Here is a 23,613-nt window from a genome sequence, read left to right on the forward strand (position 1 = left end):
CAACTGACTGAGCCACCCAGGTGCCCCGAGTCCTTAATTGATTTCTAAACTGCACATATACAAGAAAGACACCAAGGTATCCAGTAGAAAGCAACAGCTGGAAAGCTGAAGAAGCTAAGGAACATTTAAATTGCTGCCTTCTAGAGTTTGTAACTTGAGAAATATCTCAGGCTTTCTGGTAAAACCCCATATGGGCCACACCTTAGAAGTAAAGTCTATACCAAGAGACTAAGGATTCATCCTAAAACTGAAAGTAACCCAAAACAGAATCACCTTAATAAAAAATAAAACCAAGCTTCCAAAAGTTCAAAGTGGGTGGTCAGTAATTTAACTGCCTGCTGGAACAAAAATCACTCTTCAGGGGAACATAACTGAATACACTCTCTATAATATCATCCACAACATCTATTACAAACTCAAAAAAAGTAGACATTCAGGGGCAGGAGAGATCATCTATAGTCAAGAAAATAGTGAGTAAAAAGTGACCCTGAAATTATCCAAATGTTGAAATCAGCAGATAAGAACTTTAAAGCAGATTTATATATGTTCAAAGACTTAAAGAAAAAGATGACCAAAAAGAAGGACCAAATGAGAAATCAGCGGAGAAATGTAAGGTTTAAAAAAGAACAAGTGGATATTCTAGAACTAAAAAGTACAATATTGAAAAAAGAAATATTCACTGGATAAGTTTAAAAGCAAATTGAGTCCATGATCTTAAAAATATCAACAGTGGGGCTCCTGGGTGACTCAGTCAGTTAAGCGGCCAACTTTGGCTCAGGTCATGATCTCATAGTTTGCGAGTTTAAGCCCTGCTTCAGGCTCTGTGCTGACAGCTCAGAGCCTGGAGCTTGCTTCAGGTCCTGTGTCTCCCTCTCTCTCTGTACCCCTCTCCTTGTGCTCTGTCTCTCTCTGTCTCTCAAAAATGAATAAATGTTAAAAAAATTAAAAATCAAAATAAGCAAATAAATAAAAATTAATTAATTTTTAAAAAGATATATCAATAGTAAATATCTCAATCTAAAGAACAGAAACTATACAAAGTGAACATATAAACCCCAACTGTACTTTCTGTATATTCTACTGTATATTCTACCAACAAAAAACTGAAGATGAATTTTTTATTCTACTTACAACAGTATCAGAAGACATAAAATTATTAGCAATAAATTTAACCAAAGACATGCAAAACCGCCACACAGAAAACTACAAACATTATTGAGAGAAATTAAAGATGACTCAAATAAATGGAGAGATATATGTTCACAGATTGGAAGATTTAGTGTTTTTAAGATGTCAGTTTTTCCCCAAATTGGTCTACAGATCAATACAATCCAAATCAAAAATCCAAGCAAGTTGTTTTTTTTTTAGAAATTGACAAGTTGATTCTAAAATTTATACAGAAAAAAGAAAGAACTTAGGACATGCAAAACTTCCCTGAAAAAGAAAAGCAAATTAGAGGACTTGTGTTATCAGATTTCAAGATTTACTGTAAAGCCACAGTATTCAAGACAGTATAGAATTGGTATATATACAAATAAATAGATTAAAGGAACAGAATAGAATCCAAAATCCACACTAATATCGTTATCTGAGTTTTGACCAAGGCATTTAATTCACAGTGGGAAAAACAGAATTTTTTCAACACACGGTAATGGGACAAATTTATTTTTAAAATATGGGAAAAAACTAAAACTTGATTCCTATCTCTCAGCATATACAAAAATTCATTTGATAAGGATCACAGACCTAAACATAAAAGCTAAAACTATAGGGGTGCCTGGGTGGCTCAGTCAGTTAAGTGTCCGACTTCAGCTCAGGTCATGATCTCACAATTCGTGAGTTTCAGCCCCACATCAGGCTCTGTGCTGACAGCTCAGAGCCTGGATCCTGCTTTGGATTCTGTGTCTCCCTCTGTCTCTGCCCCTCCCATGCTCACGCTCTGTCTTTCTTTGTCTCAAAAATAAATAAACATTAAAAAAAAAATTTTTAAGCTATATAAAGCTGTGAAAGAAAACAGGATATCTTTTTATCTTTGGGATTAGCAAGTTTTATTAAAGAGAATACAAAAAAGCAACACACATTAAAAAAAGACTTCATCAATATAAAAAAAAAAAACCTCTGCCATCAAAAAGTATCATTAAAAATACCAAGAAGTGAAAAGTTGAAAGAAAATGTTCATTATACATATTTCTGATTTACATTCAGAATATTTAAAAAGGAACTTTTAAATTCAATAACAAAAGTAATAAATAACCCAATTTAAAACTGGGCAAAACACTTCATCAAACAAGTTACAAAAGTAAAGTAAGCCAACAAGCACATGTAAAGAGGCTCAAAATCACTAGTCATCACGGGAATACAGTTTAAAAACCACAATGAGGTACCATCCTACACCCATCAGAATAGCTAAAAGTAAAAAGTTGACAACCCCAAACGTAGATGAGATTTTAAAACAACTGTAATTCTCATACATTGCTAGTGGGGATTTAAAACAATATTACTTTGGCAGATTTTTAGAAAGTTAAACATAGACCTATGCTGTGACCCAGCAATTTCTTTCTTACATATTTACCCGATGAAAATGAAAGCATATGTCCATAAAAAGACTTGTACAAGAATGCTCACTGCAGCCTTAGTCATAATAGTCCCAACCTGAAATAAAGGGTCCATCAACAGGAGAATAGATTGTAAAATTATGGCATATTTATATAATAAAATATTACTCAGCACTTTTAAAAAGAGAAAAGTGAATACATAAAACATGAAAAATCTCCAAAATGGCATATTAGTGAAAGAAGCCAGGCACAGAGTATACACTGTATGATTCCATTCATATAGTATGTGCTATATGAGTTTAAGAGCAGGTAAAACAAATTTATGATAATAGAAATAACAGTATTTGCATCAAAAACAATAAACTACTTAGGAATGAATAAATTTAACCAAGGAACTGAAATATCTGTGCACTGAACACTTTAAGAGATTGATAAAAAGAAGCTGAAGAAGACACAAATAAATGGAAAATATCCTGTCCATTCATGGTTAGGAAGAAATAATATTGTTAAAATGCCCATACTGCCCAAAGCAAGCTATGGATTCAATGCAATGTCTACTAAAATTCCAATGGCAATGTTCATAGAAATAAAAAAAATATCCTAAAATTTGTATAGAACCAGAAAAGATCACAAACAGCAAAAGCCGTCTTCAGAAAAAGGAACAAAGCAAGAAGCATCATACTTCCTGATTTCAAACCATATTACAAAAATATAGCAATCAAAACAGTATGGTATTAGCATAAAAATAGACACAGAAGTCAATACAATAGAATCAAGAGCCTAAAAATAAACCCACACATATATGATCAACTAATCTTTGGCAAAGGAACCAAGAATACACAATGGAGAAAGGATAGTCTCTTTAATAAATGGTGTTGGGAAAACCAGATATCCACATGTAAAAAAATGAAATTGGTTTCTATCTTACAACACTCACAAAAATTAACTCAAAATAGATTAATTCAAAATGTGAGGCTGAAACCACAAAACTACCAGATGAAAACATAGGAGAAAGGTTCGTAGACATTAGTCCTGGCAATGTTTTTTTGGATATGACAATAATATCAAAAGCCCAAGCAGCAAAAGCAAAAACAAACAAGTGAGACTATATCACATCAAAAAGCTTCTGCACAGCAAAGGAAACAGCGACAAAATGAAAAGGCAACATATGGAATTGGAGAAAATATTTGCAAACCATTTTTCTGTTAAGGGGTTAATATTCAAAATACATAAGGAACTCATACAAGTCAACAGAGAATAATAATAATAATAATCTAATTTAGAAACGAGCAAAGGACCCAAATAGACATTTTTCCCAAACAGTTCATACAGATGGCCAACAGGTACAATGAAAAGGTACTCAACATCACTAATCATCAGGGAAATGTAAATCAAAACCACAATGAGATATTACTTCACAATTCTTAGAATGGTTATTATTTAAAAAACAAGGGGTGTCTCCATGGCTCAGTGGATTAAGCATCTGACTCTTGATTTTGGCTCAGGTCATGATCTCATGGTTCGTGAGATCAAGCCCCACTTCAGGCTCTGTGCTGACAGCATGGGGTCTGCTTGGGATTCTCTGCCCCTCCCCTGCTTGAGCTCTCTCTCTCTCCCTCTCTCTCTCTCTCTCTCTCAAAATAAATAAACATTTAAAAAATAAAAACTAAATGGGGCACCTGGGTGGCTCAGTCAGTTGAGTGTCCGACTTCAGCTCAGGTCATGATCTCACCACTTGTGGATTTGGGCCCTGCATCAGGCTGTGTGCTGACAGCTTGGAGCCTGGAGCCTGCTTTGGATTCTGTGTCCCTCTCTCACTCTGCCCCTCTTCTGCTCTCTGTCTCTCTCTCTCTCTCTCAAGAATAAATTTAAAATTTTTTTTAATTTTTTAATAAAAAGTAAAAAAATGAAACAAAAATCAAGAGATAACAAATATTGTCAAGGATGTGGAGAAAAGGGAACACTTGTGCACTGTATGTGGGATTGTAGATTAGTACGGTCATTATGGGAAACAGTATGGAAATTCCTCAAAAATTAAAACTATGACTACCATATGATCCAGAAATCTCACTTCTTGGGTATATGTCTGAAGGAATATCTTGAAGAGACATCTGCCAACCCATGTTCAATGCAGCATTATTCACAATAGCCAAGACACAAAAAACACCTAAGTATCCATTAATGAATGAATAAAGAAACTGGTAGATATACAATGAAATATTATCCAATCATAAAGAAGAAGGAAATCCTGCCATTTGTGACAATATAGGTGAACCTAGAGGGCATTATGCTAGCAAAATAAGTCAGAGAAAGACAAATGCTCTATGATCTCACCTCTAAGTGGAATCTAAGAAAGTCAAATTCATCGAAACTGAGTTGAATGGTGATTGCCAGGGGCTGAGGATGGGAGAAATGGATGGGAAGATGTTGGTCAAAAGGTACAAACTTTCAGTTATAAGATGAATATGTTCTGGAGATCTAATATATAGCATGGTGACTACAGTTACCAATACTATATTGTATACTTGTATAAAATAATAAAGAGTCTTATATTTAGATACAAACTAAAATATTTACAGATGAAATAGAGAACACCTTGGATTTGCTTCAAAATTATCAGGAGTTGGGGATGAAGGTGGGGGAAAGTTTATAGATTAAATTACACTGAGTTATTGAAGCTGAGTGATGGGGGCATGGAGCTTCACTACATCGTGCTCCCTCTTTTTATATATATTTTAAATTTCCCACATAAAAAGTTTTCTTTATTGGGGTGCCTGGGTGGCTCAGCTGGTTGAGCATCTGACTCTTAATTTTGACTCAGGTCATGATCCCAGCGTCACGGGGTTGAGCCCTGTGTCAGGCTCCACACTGATGGGGCTTGCTTAAGATCCTCTCTCCCTCCCTCCCTCTCTCTCTCTTAAAAAAAAGTTTTCTTTACTAATCAGTTCCCTAAATGAACAACTCCAGCCTGGAAAATAATGGAAATTTTCCACAGTTGGTGCGATTAGAACGTATGAAAATACTAACAATCAGGTCAACATTCATGTTTTGTTCAGTCTAGTTCTTTGTCTTCTATCATCAATCAAAAATTTTTTTTAATTTTAAATCAATAATTTTTTTAAAGACATTTATACATCTTAAATATCATGCTAAAAGAATAGGGCAACATACCAAATGATCACCACACTCTCAGTCCCATTTGGAATCCATCATAATGAACTTATCTGAATCATTCTGGAACATATTTTAAGACAGCCTTTGAAAACTATGCAAATAATGAGTTTCATATGCTTACTAACTACCAGGAAAAATAGTCATTCCTTGTAATTATCCTGAAAGTATGCCTTCAGGTCTACAGTTTGAGAATTCAGTTAAGTCTTCAAATTTCAAGAAATGCCCATAGTTTTCACAAGATTGGATCATGCTACATATTATTATACATTTTGAAGAGACTGGTCTTTTTAAGTCTATCTCATTAAGAAAAGTTTTTTATCCCCTTGAGCAATTAAAAGATACTCCATTTCTTTCTTAAAATCTGTAGAGCTAACATACACTCTGCTAATGTGAGGAGACTCATTACTCTTAAGAAAGTTACCAAAATAGTGACAGTATTCTAGATGCAGATGTGTCATGATTTTGAATCATGGCGGTAGTTCCAATATTTTAAAAGGTAGAATAAGACTGAGCTCAATAAACATATTGGCCACAAAAGAAGAAATTCCTGGTATAGCCCAAAAGAATTACAGAATTACAAAATTCCACAACATGAGGGAATTTAGAGCTCCTTCAGTCCAACCAGTGTATTATGTAAATGAGAAACTGAAGCCCACAACTGTTGCCTGATTCACTTGAAGTCACGCAGATATCAGGAGCTACAACCAGAACTAAAGACTCCAGACTCCAGACCAGCACCATCATCAGTGTTAACTTGCTTATCAAGCAAGGCACCTCCCTAAGGATCGAATTCACACGCAGGGCTAGAACACCAAGGATATCAGCCTCTTTCAAAGACTAACATGACTTCTCTAACATAAGATTTCCAAGACCCTATCTGCATATCAGGAGGAAGAAAAAAAAGAACGCAAAAGTTTATCCTAGCAAACACGTTTTTAATTGTCAGGGTAATAGGATCAAGGCGGAGGGGTGGGGGGGCAATAATATTGGATACCAGATTCTTCAATTGTTAAAGAGAGCTCTAGGGCTGCTAAAAAAATAAAAATAAATTTTTAAATTTTTAAAAAAGAAGAAGAAAAAGAAAAGACAAATTGTAAATTGAAATAAGCTAGAAAAAAAGGGCTTAGCCTCATTAAGTCCACTGCTCATAAAGCCAATTCATCATCATTTAAGAACCTGCTATGTTATTTTAAGAGCTGAGACAGGGAACTTAAAGGGGGAAAGTCCTAATTAGAGACTGTGTTCTCAAAGAACTGAGATGTCAAAAATTCTCTGTCAAATATCACTGTCATCTGATGCAAGGACCCTCCCCCACTCCCCGGGCATAATGAATGCATTAAGGAGGTTGGCAGTCAGCTCACATTCTTCCTCTCCACCCACGTTCTTGCATTCATACTGGGAGATTTCAATGTCCCTGTGCATTATTCATTCATCCAACACCATAGCCTCTTGGTTCCCTGACTGCCATTATCTGACAAATTTCATCTGCACTCAATTTCAACTCACTCTCATGCACATGCCCTAGACCAGTGCTTCTCAGACTTTAATGTGCATACAATTCACCTAGGAATCTTGTTCAAATGCAGATTCTGATTCAGTAGGTTTGAGGAATGGGGCACCAACATTCCTCATTTCTACAATCTCCTAGTTGATACTAATGCAGCTACTCCATGACCACTGTTTGAGGAGTAAGACCCTAGACCTTGTCATCACCTGGAGCTGCTCTACTTTCAAAATCCTTGAAAATCTCTTATTGACTATAGTCTCCTACTTCCTACTTCCTTCTGGGGGTAGAACAAGTTCATTGAATTCAAATTTCCATCCTCACTCACCCCCTTTATGCTTATTCCAGTGAAGTGCTGAAATGGAGCAATTCCCAAAAAAAGGATGAGGCAGGCAGATACCGTGTTATCCAGGTGGAGGAGCCAGTGGGAAACTGGAAGCGGGGCCTGCCACTCAGGAGAGAGGTTGCAATTGGAGATACAAATTTAGGTGCTATCCACAGAGATGAACATCCCACCTAGACAAGTGGATGTGCTGCCCAGAAGTGGTGTTTAGAGAGAAAGGGGCCAAGGGAAGAACCCTGGGAAACACCAGTATTTGTGGAGCAAGTGGAAAAGAGGATTCATGAAAGGACACTAGGGGGGACCCCAGTGGGCAGAGAACTTGGAGACGGTGGTGTCTTGGAAGCCAAGGGAGGGGCAAATTTCAAAACAGAAGGAGACCTTTCCAAACTACTCCCCTGTGAAATCCTTCCGGTCAAGCCAGGTTATTTTGCTCACTATTCCCTAAATGTGTCTAATGGCATTCCAACTTCTAAGCTTGGAGTCACTTAGCTTCACTTAGGAGGCTCATCTGTCCCCATCTCTTCTTAACTATCCTTCCAGAGACACCCACACAGACACTAAATTGTCCTCATTGGACCCAGCACAACGCCTTGACCAAAGGAAGGCCTCGATAAATGCTTGATGGTATCCACACAGATTCAAACAATAACCATCTTCAGGCTTAACTATACACATGGTGATAAACTGGGTCAAGTGGTCAATAAAAATACATGTGCACCTAGAGAGCATATGAACTACACCTGAAATCTGTTCTACCCAAGAAATTCTTGGACATAGGGTTGACATAAATACATGTCACTGCTGAGCAGAGAGAAGGAAAACTGTCCTAAAATTGAAATGCATGTAACTTGTATGGCAACACTGGGCAAATCTGACACAGGGCCATTTGCTAATGAAATCAAATCTTCAAGATCTTTATGACAGGATAGAAACACAGCCATCTGACTTCGGTGAGTGGGTAATTATCTCACACAGAGATAACAGGAAAAGGATAGAATAAAGGAAATAATTAATAAAGATCTCCAAATTTAGACCAATTGTCAAATTGTTTATTATACCAAAAAAAAAAAAAAAAAAGATATCCCCTGTTCATCTCCTCCCTGCCTCCAATCACAGCCCGTGGGAGCAAGATTTTTAGAAATTTACGAAATGAAGCAAATTCACTCCAGGGGGGAAAGAATCAGAAAATAAATAGTAATCCAAAATAATTTCTTACAGCTTGAGCTACTTACAAATTTTACAACTGGGAAGAGGACTGAGTCCTTAGCAATATATTATTCTAGTTCCTCTCTTTTAACAATTGGCTGGGCCCCAGGAAGGGTGTCATTTAAAACTGCTACTGCCTGCTGCTTGCAGGGCTATGGGATCTTCTGCTCTCAGCTACTGGGGCTATTTTCTTTGGACACTATCACTCAAAGCGCTTAAGCTTATAAAACCCCTTTACAATCATTTTTCATAACTCCCAAGAGCAACTCAATGCGGTTTTCTCCATTTCACAGATTAAAGTCTCTGGCACACAAGGTGGCATGCCCCAAGGTCACCAATTGTTTTAATGCCCATTAATTAATATTTATTGAACCACTACCTTGGGCTCCTCCACCACATCCACCCACACGGGCAGCAGCATCAATGGCCAGGCCTCATGAACCAGAAATCTACCCTTGGACTTTAAAAACCTGTGGCTGCTGTCAGCATCGAACACCAGAGTCCTGTGTTAGCGCAGTGGCCAACAAAGCTGGCCAGGCCCTGTCCGCCTCCCTTCTCCCAAGCTGGAAGGCTGAACACACGGGCATTCTCTTCTGGCTCCTGTCAAATTATGTGAGATGCAGACTCCTTTTGCTGCTTGCTCTACTCGTGAAATAGAGCAAGGCTTCGTGTAACGGAGTTGAAGTTTCTGAAATCACTGTGTTGCTCTAGCCGTGGGGTGATCTGACTAAAGCAATGTCTCCTGAGCAGAGCTCTCCGAGAAAGAATGAATCCTGACATATGGGAGGTTCTTTCACCTGAGGCTCTTTCATATGTCAGGCTCCTCCTGACAGCAAAATACCACCTTTAGGTTCATTTATGTGAGTCTTCCTTTTCTAGATCCTTCCTTTAAATGTGATATCCTGGTAAGGCCCATCTGCTGAACCCCCAGTATCTTTGTGTAAATGAGTTCTTCACCAAGTAGAAAAAGACGGATGCTGAGACCCTGAGGGCCCAGGAGAACCAGGGGAGAAAGAAAAAAAAAAAAAAAAATCAGAGCTTTCATCCTCTACAATTTTGCCATGTGCTCCTTCACTTACGGTAAGGAGTATAATTGTGGGAGCTAATGCATGTTCTTTCTACAAGCTAGACTGGTCATGTATCCACAGTCCATATTTTATGTGATCTGATAATTCTAAAAAGAAGTTAAGGGGCGCCTGGGTGGCTCAGTCTGGTAAGCATCCAACTTCAGCTCAGGTCATGATCTCACAGTTCGTGGGTTCGAGCCCCGCATCAGGCTCTGTGCTAACAGCTCAGAGTCTGGAGTCTGCTTCAGATTCTGTGTCTCCCTCTTCTCTCTGCCCTCCTCTACTTGTTCTCTCTCTCTCTCTCAAAAATAAATAAACACCAAAAAAAAAGAAGTTAAGTTGTGTTTTCATTGTGAAGAATTTGGCCAATGCCCTCTACTCCATTAAGTGACAATAGATGTGAAAAAAAGTAAAACAGCTTAGCCTTTCAATTGTGAAATACATTTCCACACTGCATTGCTATTTTAGTCATGCATATTTGAGTATATTGTCACCCTTACTGCAAAATATCTTTCTAACTGAAATTACATCACTGTACACAATGGAAATGGAAAAAACAATAATTGTCTTTCAAAAGGTCAAAATGAAACCTACTGCCTGGAAAAGTCCTTTCTCATAGGTACTGTGGCTCTTCTTTAAACATTTTCAGATTGCACCTATTCTGCAAAAAAATAGTATTTTTTGCAATTAAGCAATCCACACCTGCCAACATGTGAAAATCACAAGCAAATGGACAATTATTTACAATCAAAAAAGTACTTTAACCAGGAGATTCCCAATTTTTTAAAACATTCTAATTTGGCACAACTAATTGAGTTAAAAGTTGTAAGAATAATCTATTTCAAAGGATTCTTCCTCTGTATTTCAAGAAAAGGGAAGTAACTATATTTTAGATTTCAGTACATCTTTATTTAAATGTGTTCTGAAAGCCAACTGGTATTTCTTTAGCTGGAAAAAAGAATGGCTTTTAATAAACCATTCCTCTTGCAGTGCCACTGTCTGCTGATTACATTTTCCTAATAAAACTAATCTTATTAATATGTTGGCATGTGAACTCATTATTTTTCTGCTGTTAAAAGCCAACTTGTGGTTTGCTTTTACTCTTTCAAATACAATTAGCAAAGCTCTCCAGTGCCTGAAAGGGTCTTTTCATTCGGACAAATTATTCCCGGGCTGGCTTTAAAGAAAGGGGGTGAGGACAAAAAGGGGTGATGGCTGGTGCACGGGGGAGAGTCTCCTCCATTCTGACGTATCTCTGGAAGACACGAAAACTTGCCTGTGCACAGTCTCACCAGAAGAGGGGCCAACAGGGCTTGCACCCATCAGCTGCAGGTTTTTTCTTACATTACTTTCACCGAAGAGCTAATTTTTAAAAATCTCAATCAGAGTGCACAGAGTCAATTAAATGATACTATTTTAAGACAAGAGGGGGTGAAATGTCTGGCAAAGATTTTATTGATGATCTGATAACTTTTCAACTGATGTCACTTCCCACACTGTTCCTGTGCAAAACCAGTGTCAAAATACAAGCTGGTTTAGACAGCTTTACTGCTAGGCCATCCCCTCATTGAAGGAATTGAGAGTTGTTTTTCAACATTTCGGACTTTCCAAAATGTAATGTCTGCCTATCTAAACAATGATTTATTAAACTTGTCTCTGTTCAAATACCATGGCTAGATACATCAGCTGCTCTCCAGCTTCCCTTTTCGTTTTTGAGTGTCAAAGGGAAACCTGGAAGAGAGGAAATGCCCAAATACATATCCCACCTCCCTAACAATACCGTTGTGCACCAAACACTGCCGGAATATTTGTTTAATTAGTTAAATTTTCAACTTTTAAATAAGGAGAAAAAACAAGCTATGGGTGGCCCGTAACCTCAAACGAGCAAATATTCAAGGTTATAAAATCACCCCCTGCTCAGAATACCTGGTTAGAAATAAAAACAGCAGTTACCAAATTCTACCCCAAGTCAAGAACAGAGGTGGCATTAAGAAGCATGAAACTGAATTTGAAAGCCAAAACACTAAGGATGAAGCATTATTTCATAGAAAAAAGACTCTACATATTCTTTATAACTAGAACACCTTTCTTTAACAACAACAAAAAGCCATTTCTGAAATTAACTGGAGAAATACTAAAAAACAGTTCTGATCCATTCTTAAAAACTACGCTGTAATTTTGTGCTTGCAAAAGTACACTTGTAGCTGTATCTTTGCTAATGCAAACTGAAGACAGAACACTACAATTACTGAATTCATGTATACAAAGGTGAATTATGCATATATAAACAGTTACACATCATAGAATAGTGACCAGTTCAAAGCTGAAGAAAAGTTGGTCCTTTGTTTTTTTAAAGCTGGAGTAATGAAAATTTCCAAGAGACTTTCCTGATGTAATATTACAAGCAGCAGAATAGTACATTGTCATAAAAGTCTCCTAAAAATGGGGGTGGGGGGTTGGGGAGCACTTGTGATGATTGTTACACTGTGATTTTTCAGTAAGGGATATGTACATTCCATACCCAGAGAAGGACAATTCTAAATTAGAAAAACACTTTCCACATGTTAATAACAGAAACCCGGAAATGGGAAAGCTTCTCGAGGTGGTGGCCCAAATATCTGGTTTTACAACAGAGGAAGCCCCAAGAGGTAAAGGGACCTGGCCAAAGGCTTTCTCGGCCCAAGTTCACTGCCCTAGTTCACAGTCAGGAACTCTGCCTTCTCTTCTATAGCTCTTTCCCAGCTGGGCTGCCTTTGGCTCTAGAGTAATGCTGTCTGCAACCCCGGAGATAACTAAGGGTTGGATCACATTCAGAGGAGACAGTCCTTGCATAGGAAGGTAACTGAGCCCCACATTGGGGCCCTCTTAACATGTTTTACATCTTCAAATGTCTTTTAACTTTTTTTCTGAAATATTTTGTTTTACAATAAAAGAGTCCTAGCAGATTCTAGAAAGGGTTTTAAATTGCTACCACTGCATTGTGATAAATTACAAATAACATATCAGGACACAAATAGCTCCCATTATTTTTATTTAAATAACCCATCTTCAAACTTTTAACTGAGTCGACTTGGCTTTTTAAAAAAATCTACTTTAAAACCTAAACTTCTACTTATACTGGCAACAGGATCCCTAGATGATGTTCCTGTATATATACAAAGGAATCACTTACAAGTGAAGCTGGTCCATAAGCTGTATTAGAGGAGTTTAGCCCTAGACATAAAATAGAAAAAGGTCTTCATACACCAGTACGACAAACCTGTAAAAGACAACCGTTTTCTTAGCATTACTGTCAATGTATGTCACTTGTATATAATTGCTTTTAAAGAATCACAGAAGGCAGGTATGTCTGTGAGGGGGAGAGAGTGAGCACTAAGTTGGTAAATCAAGAAAAAGTAGCCACTAGAAGGGAAACTATAACTGAATAGGAATTTCTAAAGGAGCTACAGCATTTGAGGCCAAAAGAAACATGATAGATCCCTCTCTCCAACACACACACTCTCTTTCTTCCTTGCTTTGAATATAAGATTACCCTCCTACCCCTGCACTAACAAACAAACAAACAAACAACAACAACAACAAAAACCCAAGATGCCATCACCATCTCTGAACATTTACACGGTACTGAGAGTCAACAATCCAGGGTGACTTCTGGTAAACCACTCTGGTAAAACGCACATTCCCTCCAAAATCCCTACCAAAACAACAATAAAAATATCTTTTAAGGTATAAACTTATAAGTGGAAAGAGTACAGGAAGGAAATAGATGAGAAATGTCAACAAAATTTTGGAAGCTGGAAAGGGGTAACCAATTCAACAGACCTGAAAAACTAAAACTAGAGTGTGCACAGGAACAGGGCAGGCAGCTCCAGTAAGAAACAAAGAATTCCTGTACAGAGGTTCTAGAATTGGAAACACTAGTTACCTCTGGAGGTAGGGATGCCCTGCAGATGAAAATGGCAGGATTCATTGAAAGTCTAATAATGGATCACTTCAACTCAAGTGCACTCCACCTTCCAGCCATCACCAAACCTTACCCAGAAAAAAAATTGCTCCTTCCCAACCAGGCAGAAAAAAGGAGGTTTATTGGCTGAAGGTGTTGACACAAAAAAAGATCTGAACAGGAAGGTACCAGGCACATCTAGAGCTCAGGTGAAGCATAAAACTGAAAATCAGGTTTAAGTGGAAAGTCTGCAATCCTAAAGGTGAAGCTTCCCCACCATGGGCTCCCAGAATGTAGGAAAGGCTTATGATTCTCAAGAAGAGATTTTGAGAATTCTTTTTTTTTATATACAAAAAAAATATTAAGTTTATTTATTTATTTATTTTTGAGAGAGAGAGAGAAAGAGTATGTGTGCAAGTGGGAGAGGGGCAGAGAGGCAGAAAGAGAGAGAGAGAGAGAGAGAGAGAGAGAATGAGAGAGAGAGAGAATCCCAGGCAGGTTCCACACCGTCAGTGCAGAGCTGGGCTCCGCAGGGCTCAAACAAACAAACCATGAGATCATGTCCTGAGCCGAAGTCAGATCCTTAACCGACTGAGCCACACAGGTGCCCCGTTGGAAGAGAATTCTTTAATGAAACCGATAAGCCTAGGAGATACAACCTCCAGCTAATCATATTTGGGATAACCCTTTGAAAAAGCTAGCTCAACATGTTATTACACTACAATAAAGCCTACTTCTAGACACATTCCCATGCACACAGAGCTTCTAGATAGCCTCTTTCATGGCTCACCCTTAAATATAAACAGACAGCTAAGGATTACCAACAGTTTAAGAAAACCTTGTAATATGAAAGAAATCACAATATTTTTATAAGGAATCTGATGTAAGTAAAATGCAATGTAAGTTAAAGAAAACTTACAAAAAAACACCTTGTGTCAGCAAAAGTAAGATACCAGAATTATAAAAAGCACCTTTGTTTTATGTTCCCTTAGAAAAAAATTCTACTTACTATATTATGACAGTCTACCAGTTATGAAATGGATCCCGACTTCAGGTAAGTTAAATGTGTTCTAGAACTGATGAAAGGATATATGCAGAAAGATAAGACATTGAATCCAGGAAACAATGTCAGGGTACTATTTTTTAGAAAGAGAGGCACTCAGAGAACTCTTAGAAATTTAACATATGATAGCAGAAATTAAAAATTCCAAATATCTTTGGAAGATAAAGGTGAGGCAATCTCTCAGAAAGGAAAAGAAAAATGCAGAGTTGGAAAATGGGAGAAAAAATTAGAGAATTGACTGACAAGAGCCGACATCCAACTTTAAAATTTCTGGAAAGAGCAAGCAAAGTGACCAGCACAAAGATTTTAAAAGACACACACCAAGGTGAAATCATTGTGAAACATCAGAGCACCAGTGAGCCACTTGTCTGCCTTATGGTCTCCAATTCATTTCCCTCCCTACACCTGCTTTGCTTTGCTCTAAATCATAGGAAGACGATTCTTCCAGGCTGCATTTCCCTGTCAGTTGACTTCTGGTTGGTTCAGCCAAAAGAAGCACTGGTGGAAGAGTCAGGAAGTAAGAGGAAAGCCAGGATATGTCTTCCTCTCTCTCACCTCGCCTTAGGTACCATCTCTGGGAGAGGTTGTATTTCTTCCATGCTGCTAGCTCCTATGAGCAGCTCTAAGTCTTTGATCCCGTAAAACTCTTTCTTCCCTGGTCTTTCTAGCTCTGGAGGTGGTAATGGCTTTTTGCTGTTGCTAATTTCTGGCTTGCCTTACTATTCTATTTGGTGTTTTGGCTCTTTCTACACTTTAAAGTTAGTTTCTCCAATTAAATTCCTTCTATTGAAGTATTTAATTTTTCCAGACTAGACTCTGATTAAGCAATCACCATTATGTAAAGAAAATACTAAAGTCTTCGGGATAGAGAAAAAGAAAATAACATGAAAAAGATAAATAATCAGAATGGTAACACCAAAAGCTGCAAAACAATAAAGCAATGTCATCAAAATTTGAGGGAAAATTAATCTTCAAACTAAAATTTTATACCCAGCTAAATAACTGACTATATATAAAAATAAAACAAAATGTTTTCTGATATTCAAAGTCTCAAAAGATTTTCTACTCATATCATCTTTTTCTTCAAAACTAAGGTGAAATTCAACTAAGAAGGAGATTTAATATCCACTAAAAAGGGAAACTGATACAGGAGAAAACTGAAGGAATTTCCAGGTTTATACTAAAGGAAGTAATTACTCTAAACAGGAGCAGGAAAACAAAGGGCTAAAAAAAATCACTAACATCATTCTAGGGAATGAGAATGAAACAGAACTACATGGAAGCAAATTTTTAAAAAGGAAGGAAATTATTAACTTCAGAGAAAAAAAGCTACACAGGAAAGGAAATGTAATCATAGAACACTACACGGTTCTGCTACATGGTTCAATATATATGGTCATAATAATAATAGCTCTTAATAAGGGGGGATAGCTATTATTCAAATTTTATTTTATGAATGTACCTGTAAGTAAAAACTATGCTACAAAATATTAGGAGGATGGGAGGAAAAGTACAGATTTGTAGAGGAAGTGTGCAAAGGAGCTAAATCTTTTTCCATTTTAGGAAATGATGAGCTATATCAAATTTCTCATATCAAAAACAGCAATATCAAGAAGCTATTTTAGAAATACAGAGGGCAACACTAGAAAAAGCCAATAGAAACATTAAGGATTATTGCCTTTAAGGAATGGAAGTCAGGAATAGAGAGGAACAGGACACTCCTGTTTGTCTACAACTCATACAGTACCATAAATTTATTTTTAATTCAGTCTGTTTCTTTTTTTCACTTGTTAGTCAATCTAGAATGGCATATATTATTTTGATTTAAACAACAACAACATCAGGGAAAGAAGGTGAGCTTCACCCAAAGGCAGAGCCAACAGCTCATGAAGCCAGCCAGTGAATGGGCTTCAGAAGTGCCAAACACAATAGGGAGAAAGGGGCAAGGCCAAGAGTGGGATTTACACGACTGAGAAGTCAGACAGGCTGCCAGAGGGGAAGAGATGTCTCCAACACTGGCTCAGCCTAAACCGAGAAATAGTAGCAAGGACAAATTTGAGTCTACCTCTTAAAGACAGTGTGAAAACACTAGGAATTGGAAAGACTAGACTGACTCCCTAGCCCAGAATGAAGGAAGGAAGGAATGACTTGGTATCTCTTTCATCTCAGCAATAAAACTAATGTTTCTCAAATTTAAGATTAGTAAATATTCAAGCATTTAAGTGTTTCTTCATTTTCTTCCAGGGGAGTGATTTCTCAGTGCAGCAGTGCATACACCGTGTTGTGCCCTATCCATGAGAATAAAAGGGGCTTCAGACAATAATTGGGCAAATGGCATGCTGACTAGCCATCATCTAGTTCAATGATTCTTACTTTTTTGTGACACTGACCCCATTAAGAATCAAGTGGGGGGTTCTGGCCCCTCTCTCTAGAAATACGCACATGTTCACTTACACACAAAAGTTTGTACATAAGTATAGAGTTAATGCACACTAAGTCAAGAGATCATTATCCACTTAAAGAGGTCATGGAAACTTGGATGAATTTGGAAGGAACTTCTCACTAAAGAACTAAATGAACCCACTCCACTGTGTTTAATGTCATTTCTCTAGAAACATGGATATTTTCACATATGCACCACATATGGTCTGCTACAAGATAAATGGTCCACATCTCTGTGAGTATCGTCAGTGTATGAGAATGCTTTACACTGAGGCGCGTAATGTTTAATATCCATCCTGGCATAGAAATGCAGATCTTGTGGGCTTCCAGAGCTCGTGGCCATGGATATTTATATACCTGCTTAAGAATTTGTAGGTGATGAGGATCTCACCCCAGATGGGACCACCGCATGGTCACAGATCAAGCTCACAGCCATGTTCTCTGGAGCACTCAGTAAACAACATCTCATGATCTAAGAAATAAGAATTTACACTCCAGAAGAAAACAGGAAATACAGGTTGCTGCTGATGAAGAAGAGACAGAGTCCCAGCAGATTTTGTGAAGTGTGTGAAAGAGTAAGGAGAAATTGGTATTTTAAAAGTGTATATTTGGGGAGGCAGTGTGCAAGAAAAGAGGAGAAGTCCTTCAGCCTGTGTTGCCTGCCAGACTCACTTGTCGGGCTTGAGACACTTCATCTTCAAGTCACGGGTTCACTCCCCATAGTGGGCATGTTGTTAATAAAAGGGTCAGACTGATGTAGTGGAAAAAGAAAGTCACTGAACCAGGATTCAGGGGATGCAACTAATCTTGGCTTGGCCACCACACAGTGCATTCTAAAACCAAATACCAGTGCCCCAGAATTGGAACCACTCACATGGCAAAGGCCAAACACCCATTAAGATATCCTTGAGTCAGAGCCACTGCCCATGTGGGCAACACAATAAAACCACTAGAGAAAGCCAGGCAGGCACTCTGCAAACACTTGTCTGAGCCACGCTGGGAGCCCCTTTGCTACTTGAGGGCCTCTCCAGCAGAGCTTTACTTCTAACTTTAGATTTCTAATGACTGCTAGAGGGTCTTCAGAATCCCCATTGTGAAAACCCATTACTGTCTCCCAATACCATCTCCCACAGGACAAGTGAAACTGAACTCCTGGTTTTGTGGACCTAACAAGGTCTAGGCATAGGATTTATTCAACACTCACCATTGCTATATTGATTGCAGCATACAGGTTACATTTGGAAAGGCCACCTCACCTGACTGGACCTCAGTTTCTACCTTTCCATCACCATGCAAGGAGTAGGTTGAATTTGATGTCCTTCTGGTTTAATAATAACTAAACTAATAAGCATAATAATAAAAGCTTAAGTGTATTGGCTGCTTCCTTTGTGCCAAGCATACAGCAAAAGGATGCAAGAATAAACAGAAACAGACATAGTTCCTGCTCTCACAGAGGTGACAGTCTGGTAGAAGAGGCAAGATTTAATTATAAAATCCCACACATAGCTGATGGGGCTAGCTGTGGGGCTGATGGGGCGCCTGGGTGGCTCAGTCGGTTGGTTAGTTGTCCGACTTCAGTTCAGGTCATGATCTCACGGTTTGTGGGTCCGAGCCCCACATTGGGCTCTGTGCTGACAGCTCAGAGCCTGGAGCCCGCTTTCTGTGTCTCCCTTTCTCTCTGCTCCTCCTCTGCTTACACTCTGTCTCTCTCTCTCCTTCAAAAATAAATAAACATTCCAAAAAATTTTTAAAAAGAAAATTCCCCACCTAGCTGCGAGGCTATGATGGTAAGGATCAGAGTGCCATAAGATAGTTTGGAGCGTCAGGAAAGACACATACGGAGACGATGGTATCTGAGCTGAGATCTGAAGGTTAAGTACAAGTACTAGTTACGGCAGGCATGCAGGAGCATCATACACTTTGGTCTGGAGTATAAGAAACAAGAGTAAGAGAAATAATAGCTATCATCCATTGAATATTTACTAAATGCCTGACATTGTGTTAAGTAATATTTATATACAATCCTTGAGTTCTTTCAACAGCCTTGTCAGTTAAAAATTATCCCCATTTTAGAGTCAGTAAACTAATGCACAGAGTTTCAGAAATGTGCCCAAGATAAGAACTGTAAGAGACAGAGCCAGGTCTATGACACCCCCAGCTTGCATATTTAACCATCAGGTTACACCATCTCCAGTGGTGCCCGTGGGCCCTACTAAAACATGATGTATCAGAATGGAACAGGTCTCCAGTAGGTTCAATAGTAAGAAAACAAATATACTTTTAAAAATATTTTTATATTACCTATAGGAATGGTAGAAATATCATCATAAGACACTTGTACTAATGACCATTACAGTACATGCAACACCCACAGCCCCAATGATAAAAGAGCCCTAAGTAATCTGATTTTCTTTTTTTTAAATAATCCTCTTTTTTAACTTTTTAAATGTTTTTATTTATTTTTGAGAGAGAGAAAGACAAAGCATGAGCCAGGGAAGAGCTGAGAGAAAGGGAGACATAGATTTTGAAGCAAGCTCCAGGGTCTGAGCTGTCAGCACAGAGTCTGATGCGGAGCTTGAACTCACGAACCAAGAGATCATGACCTGAGCCAAAGCTGGACACAACTGACTAAGCCACCCAGGTGCTCCAGCAATCTGATTTTCTATACACCACACACATGCACCCACCAAACCACCCACCAAAAACAAGGGAAACAAGAGTAGATATTTGACCCAGAGATGCTAATGTACAGGCAGCAAATAGCCTGTTATTCTCCACTATACGACCTGGGCAGTAGAAAAGCTCAAAGTCTTGAAGTGTAGAGCGACCAGAATTATGCCAGGAGTGCAGACATTATTAAAATTAGAAAAATCTAGTAATGCAGGTCATTAAAAGGTACAAAAATTTGCAGTTATAGGATAAATAAGTTCTGGGAATCTAATGTACAGTATGATGACTATAGTTAGCAATCCTGTATTGTATATTTGAAAGTTACAAAGATACTAGACCCTAAAACTCATCGCAAGAGGGGCGCCTGAGTGGCTCAGTCTTAAGCGTCCAACTTTGGCTTAGGTCATGATCTCGCATTCCCGAGTTCAGATTCTGTGTCTCCCTCTCTTTCTGCCCCTCCCCCACTAGTGCTTGCTCTCTCTCTCTCTCTCTCTCTCTCTCTCAAAAATAAATAAACATTAAAAAAAAATTTTTTTTAACACATCACAAGAAAAAAGTTTGTAACTATGCAAGGTGATGGATATTAACTAAACTTACTGTGGTAAGCATTTTGCAGTATGTGCATATATCAAACATTGAATTTATACAATGTTATATATCAATTATAGCTCAATAAAACTGGAAAAGAGGAAAATTTAGTAATGTAACTCATTACATTATAATAGAATAAAGAGGAAACCATCTGATTATCTCAGCAGATACAGAAAAGGCATTTGATAAAATTCAAACACCCCCAACCTACACAGGTGATAAAACTGCATAGAACTTAATATGCATATACTATGTTACACACACACACACACACACACACACACACAGGAGTACAAATAAAACTGAGGAAAGCTGAGTAAGGTCAGTGTCAATATCTGTATTGTGATCGTATATATATAATCTTCCAAAATGTTACCAATGGAGGAAATTGGGCAATGTATACAAGTGATCTCTCTGTATTACATCTTAAAACTGCATGTACCTCTGCAATTATCTCAATAACAACTCAAATTTTAAAAGAGAGGACAAAGGGTGAAAATGGAGGGGAAAAGGGAGAGAGGAAGAGAAAGGAGATCAATTTTTTGGACACAAAATTGCATTAATCCATCAAAATTTGTTAAGTTAAAAATATAGGATAGTAATTTTACTTAAAAAATTATAGCCATTCCAACCTCCCAATGTTTTAGTATAGCCTTATAAAAATTTAAAGTTTCAAATTTTTGCATTTTTCTCATTTTTTTAAATGTTTATTTATTTTTGAGAGAGACAGAGAGAAAGCCAGTGGGGGAGGGACAAAAAGAGCGAGACTCAAAATCTGAAGCAGGCTCCAGGCTCTGAGCTGTCAGCACAGAGCCTGACACAATGCTTAAACTTACAAACCTGTAAGATCGTGACCTGACCTGAAATCGAATGTTCAACTGACTGAGCCACTCAGGCGCCCCTCAAATTTTCGCATTTTGAGAATATCACGACCTTTCCAGGGATGCTGCCAACATGCTAAATATGATGAATACAGTACTAACATATATGACATAGTGTCAACGATATATTACAATTTACAGTGCCTACAATAAAAACTGTGTCTGGGGGTGTCAGTTAAGTGTCTGACTCTTGATTTCGGCTCAGGTCATGATCTCACAGTTTGTGAGATCCAGCCTCACATCGGGCTCTGCACTGACAGCGTGCAGCCTGCTTGGGATTCTGTTTCCCTCTCTCTGCCCCTCCCCTGCTTGCTCTCTCTCTCTCTCTCAAATAAACGTTAAAAAAAATTTTTTTAACCTGTGTCCAAAGCCTTTCCCCTAACCTATATTATATAAACTTAAACCTACATTATATAAACTTCGATGCTTGCTATGCTATTTTCGTTTCAGTTATTCCAACAAAATATGTAATTCTTTCAAAACAAAACAAAACTCCACCAACAAAGAATAGAAGGGAACTTCCATAATCTAAGGACTCTCCCAAAAACTTCACACTCAACATTATGTTTAAACAGTGATATGAACAGATATGAAATGTGTTATATGTTCTTTGTAGTAAAGTTAAGAACAAGGCAGGGATGTCCACTATCACTGCTTATATTCAATTCTGTACTGGAATCCTAGCCAGTGCCATTAAAAGTTTTAATAAAATATACTTAATTTAATATGCTTAATTTAATGAAGTATACCTTCAATCAAGCATACTTAGGAGAAGAATTGAAAAGAAAGAAAATTGTCTCTATCCACAAGCCATGTGATTGTTCAAAGAATAAGTGGTAAATTTTAGAACTAATAAGAGATTCCACCAAAGTTGCTGGATTTGAAATTGATAGCAGAGGCCGAAGAGCCCATGATGAGTGTCATGAACTGAAATTCTAAGTAAAGAGATAAGACAACCCATTAGTACAAAGAAGAGAAGCAGAATGACCTAGAAAGGAGCTGAGCCCTAGAATGAAGACCACTAAGTCTTTCTAGTTGTGCTAAACATCTCCTGCTGCATTAGAGCAAAGTCTCACACCTGTGAGTCCCAGCTGCACCAGCTCCTGGGTCTTTGGCTCCCACAGCTCCCTCTCCCACAATAGCCCCCACAACCTCCTGTCTAAACTAACCTGATGAACTCAAAAGAGCCCAACTAAAACACACGTAAGTATGAAAAGTAGACATATTTTCAGAACTGGAATAAATTACTATAACGAGCTCTAATTTCTACTCATAATTTTTATTTATTTATAAAGTCAGTTTTAATGATCCCATCATCAGAGGGAAGCAGTATTAAAATCCACAACTACAACTAATCTCTAAAGCACTGACACATGGTTTGGAATATGTTATGGATCTTTGTAGCAGGTACAAAGATACATACTTCTTTTGCCCAAGAAGTATCATTATGTTGGACAGCCTCTACTGTAATACTTTAACTTCAACAGCCTCAGGTAGGAGGCCAAACAAAATGTGCTCAGTGCCCTTTACATTCTTTCCTATTCCTGAGGCAAAGGATTTGGATAATGACAATACTATCATAGGTTTCCTTCAACTTGGTCTCTATTGCAAAAGTTCTACTTTCATTATTCAGAACCCACTCTCCAATATGGTAGCCACTAGTCACATGACTACTGAGCATTTGAACTGAATTTAGATATGCTATTAGGGTAAAACACACACTGAATTTCAAAGACTTTATATAATAAAAAAGAATATATAATCTCATCCATAATTTTTATATTGATTAAATGTTGAAAGAACATTTTGTATGTGAGTTAAATAAAATGTATTATTCAAATTAATTTGACCTGGTTATTTTAACTTTTAAAAAATGTAGCTACTAGTTTTGAAGGGGAACATGCACCCCAATGTTTATAGCAGCACTATCAACAATAGCCAAATTATAGAAAGAGCCCAAATGTCCATTGACTGATGAATGGATAGAGAAGATGCGGTATATACTTACAATGGAATATTACTCAGTGATCAAAAAGAATGAAATCTTGCTATTTGCAACAACAGAGATGGAACTAGGGTGTATTAATGCTAAGCAAAATAAATCAGAGAAAGACAAATATCACGATTTCACTTCTATGTGGAATTTAAAATACAAAACAGATGAACGTAAGGGA

The 23,613-nt window shown here is 37.8% G+C and overlaps 1 protein-coding gene across 2 annotated transcripts in view; it reads right to left on the reverse strand.

Moving 5' to 3' along the window:
* Positions 1-23,613, reverse strand: part of NPR3 (natriuretic peptide receptor 3) — a 78,857-nt gene that overhangs the window by 26,895 nt on the left and 28,349 nt on the right. The window lies entirely within an intron of this gene.

Source organism: Prionailurus bengalensis, chromosome A1 (genome assembly GCF_016509475.1).
Source record: "Prionailurus bengalensis isolate Pbe53 chromosome A1, Fcat_Pben_1.1_paternal_pri, whole genome shotgun sequence".
Taxonomy (NCBI): Eukaryota; Metazoa; Chordata; class Mammalia; order Carnivora; family Felidae; genus Prionailurus; species Prionailurus bengalensis.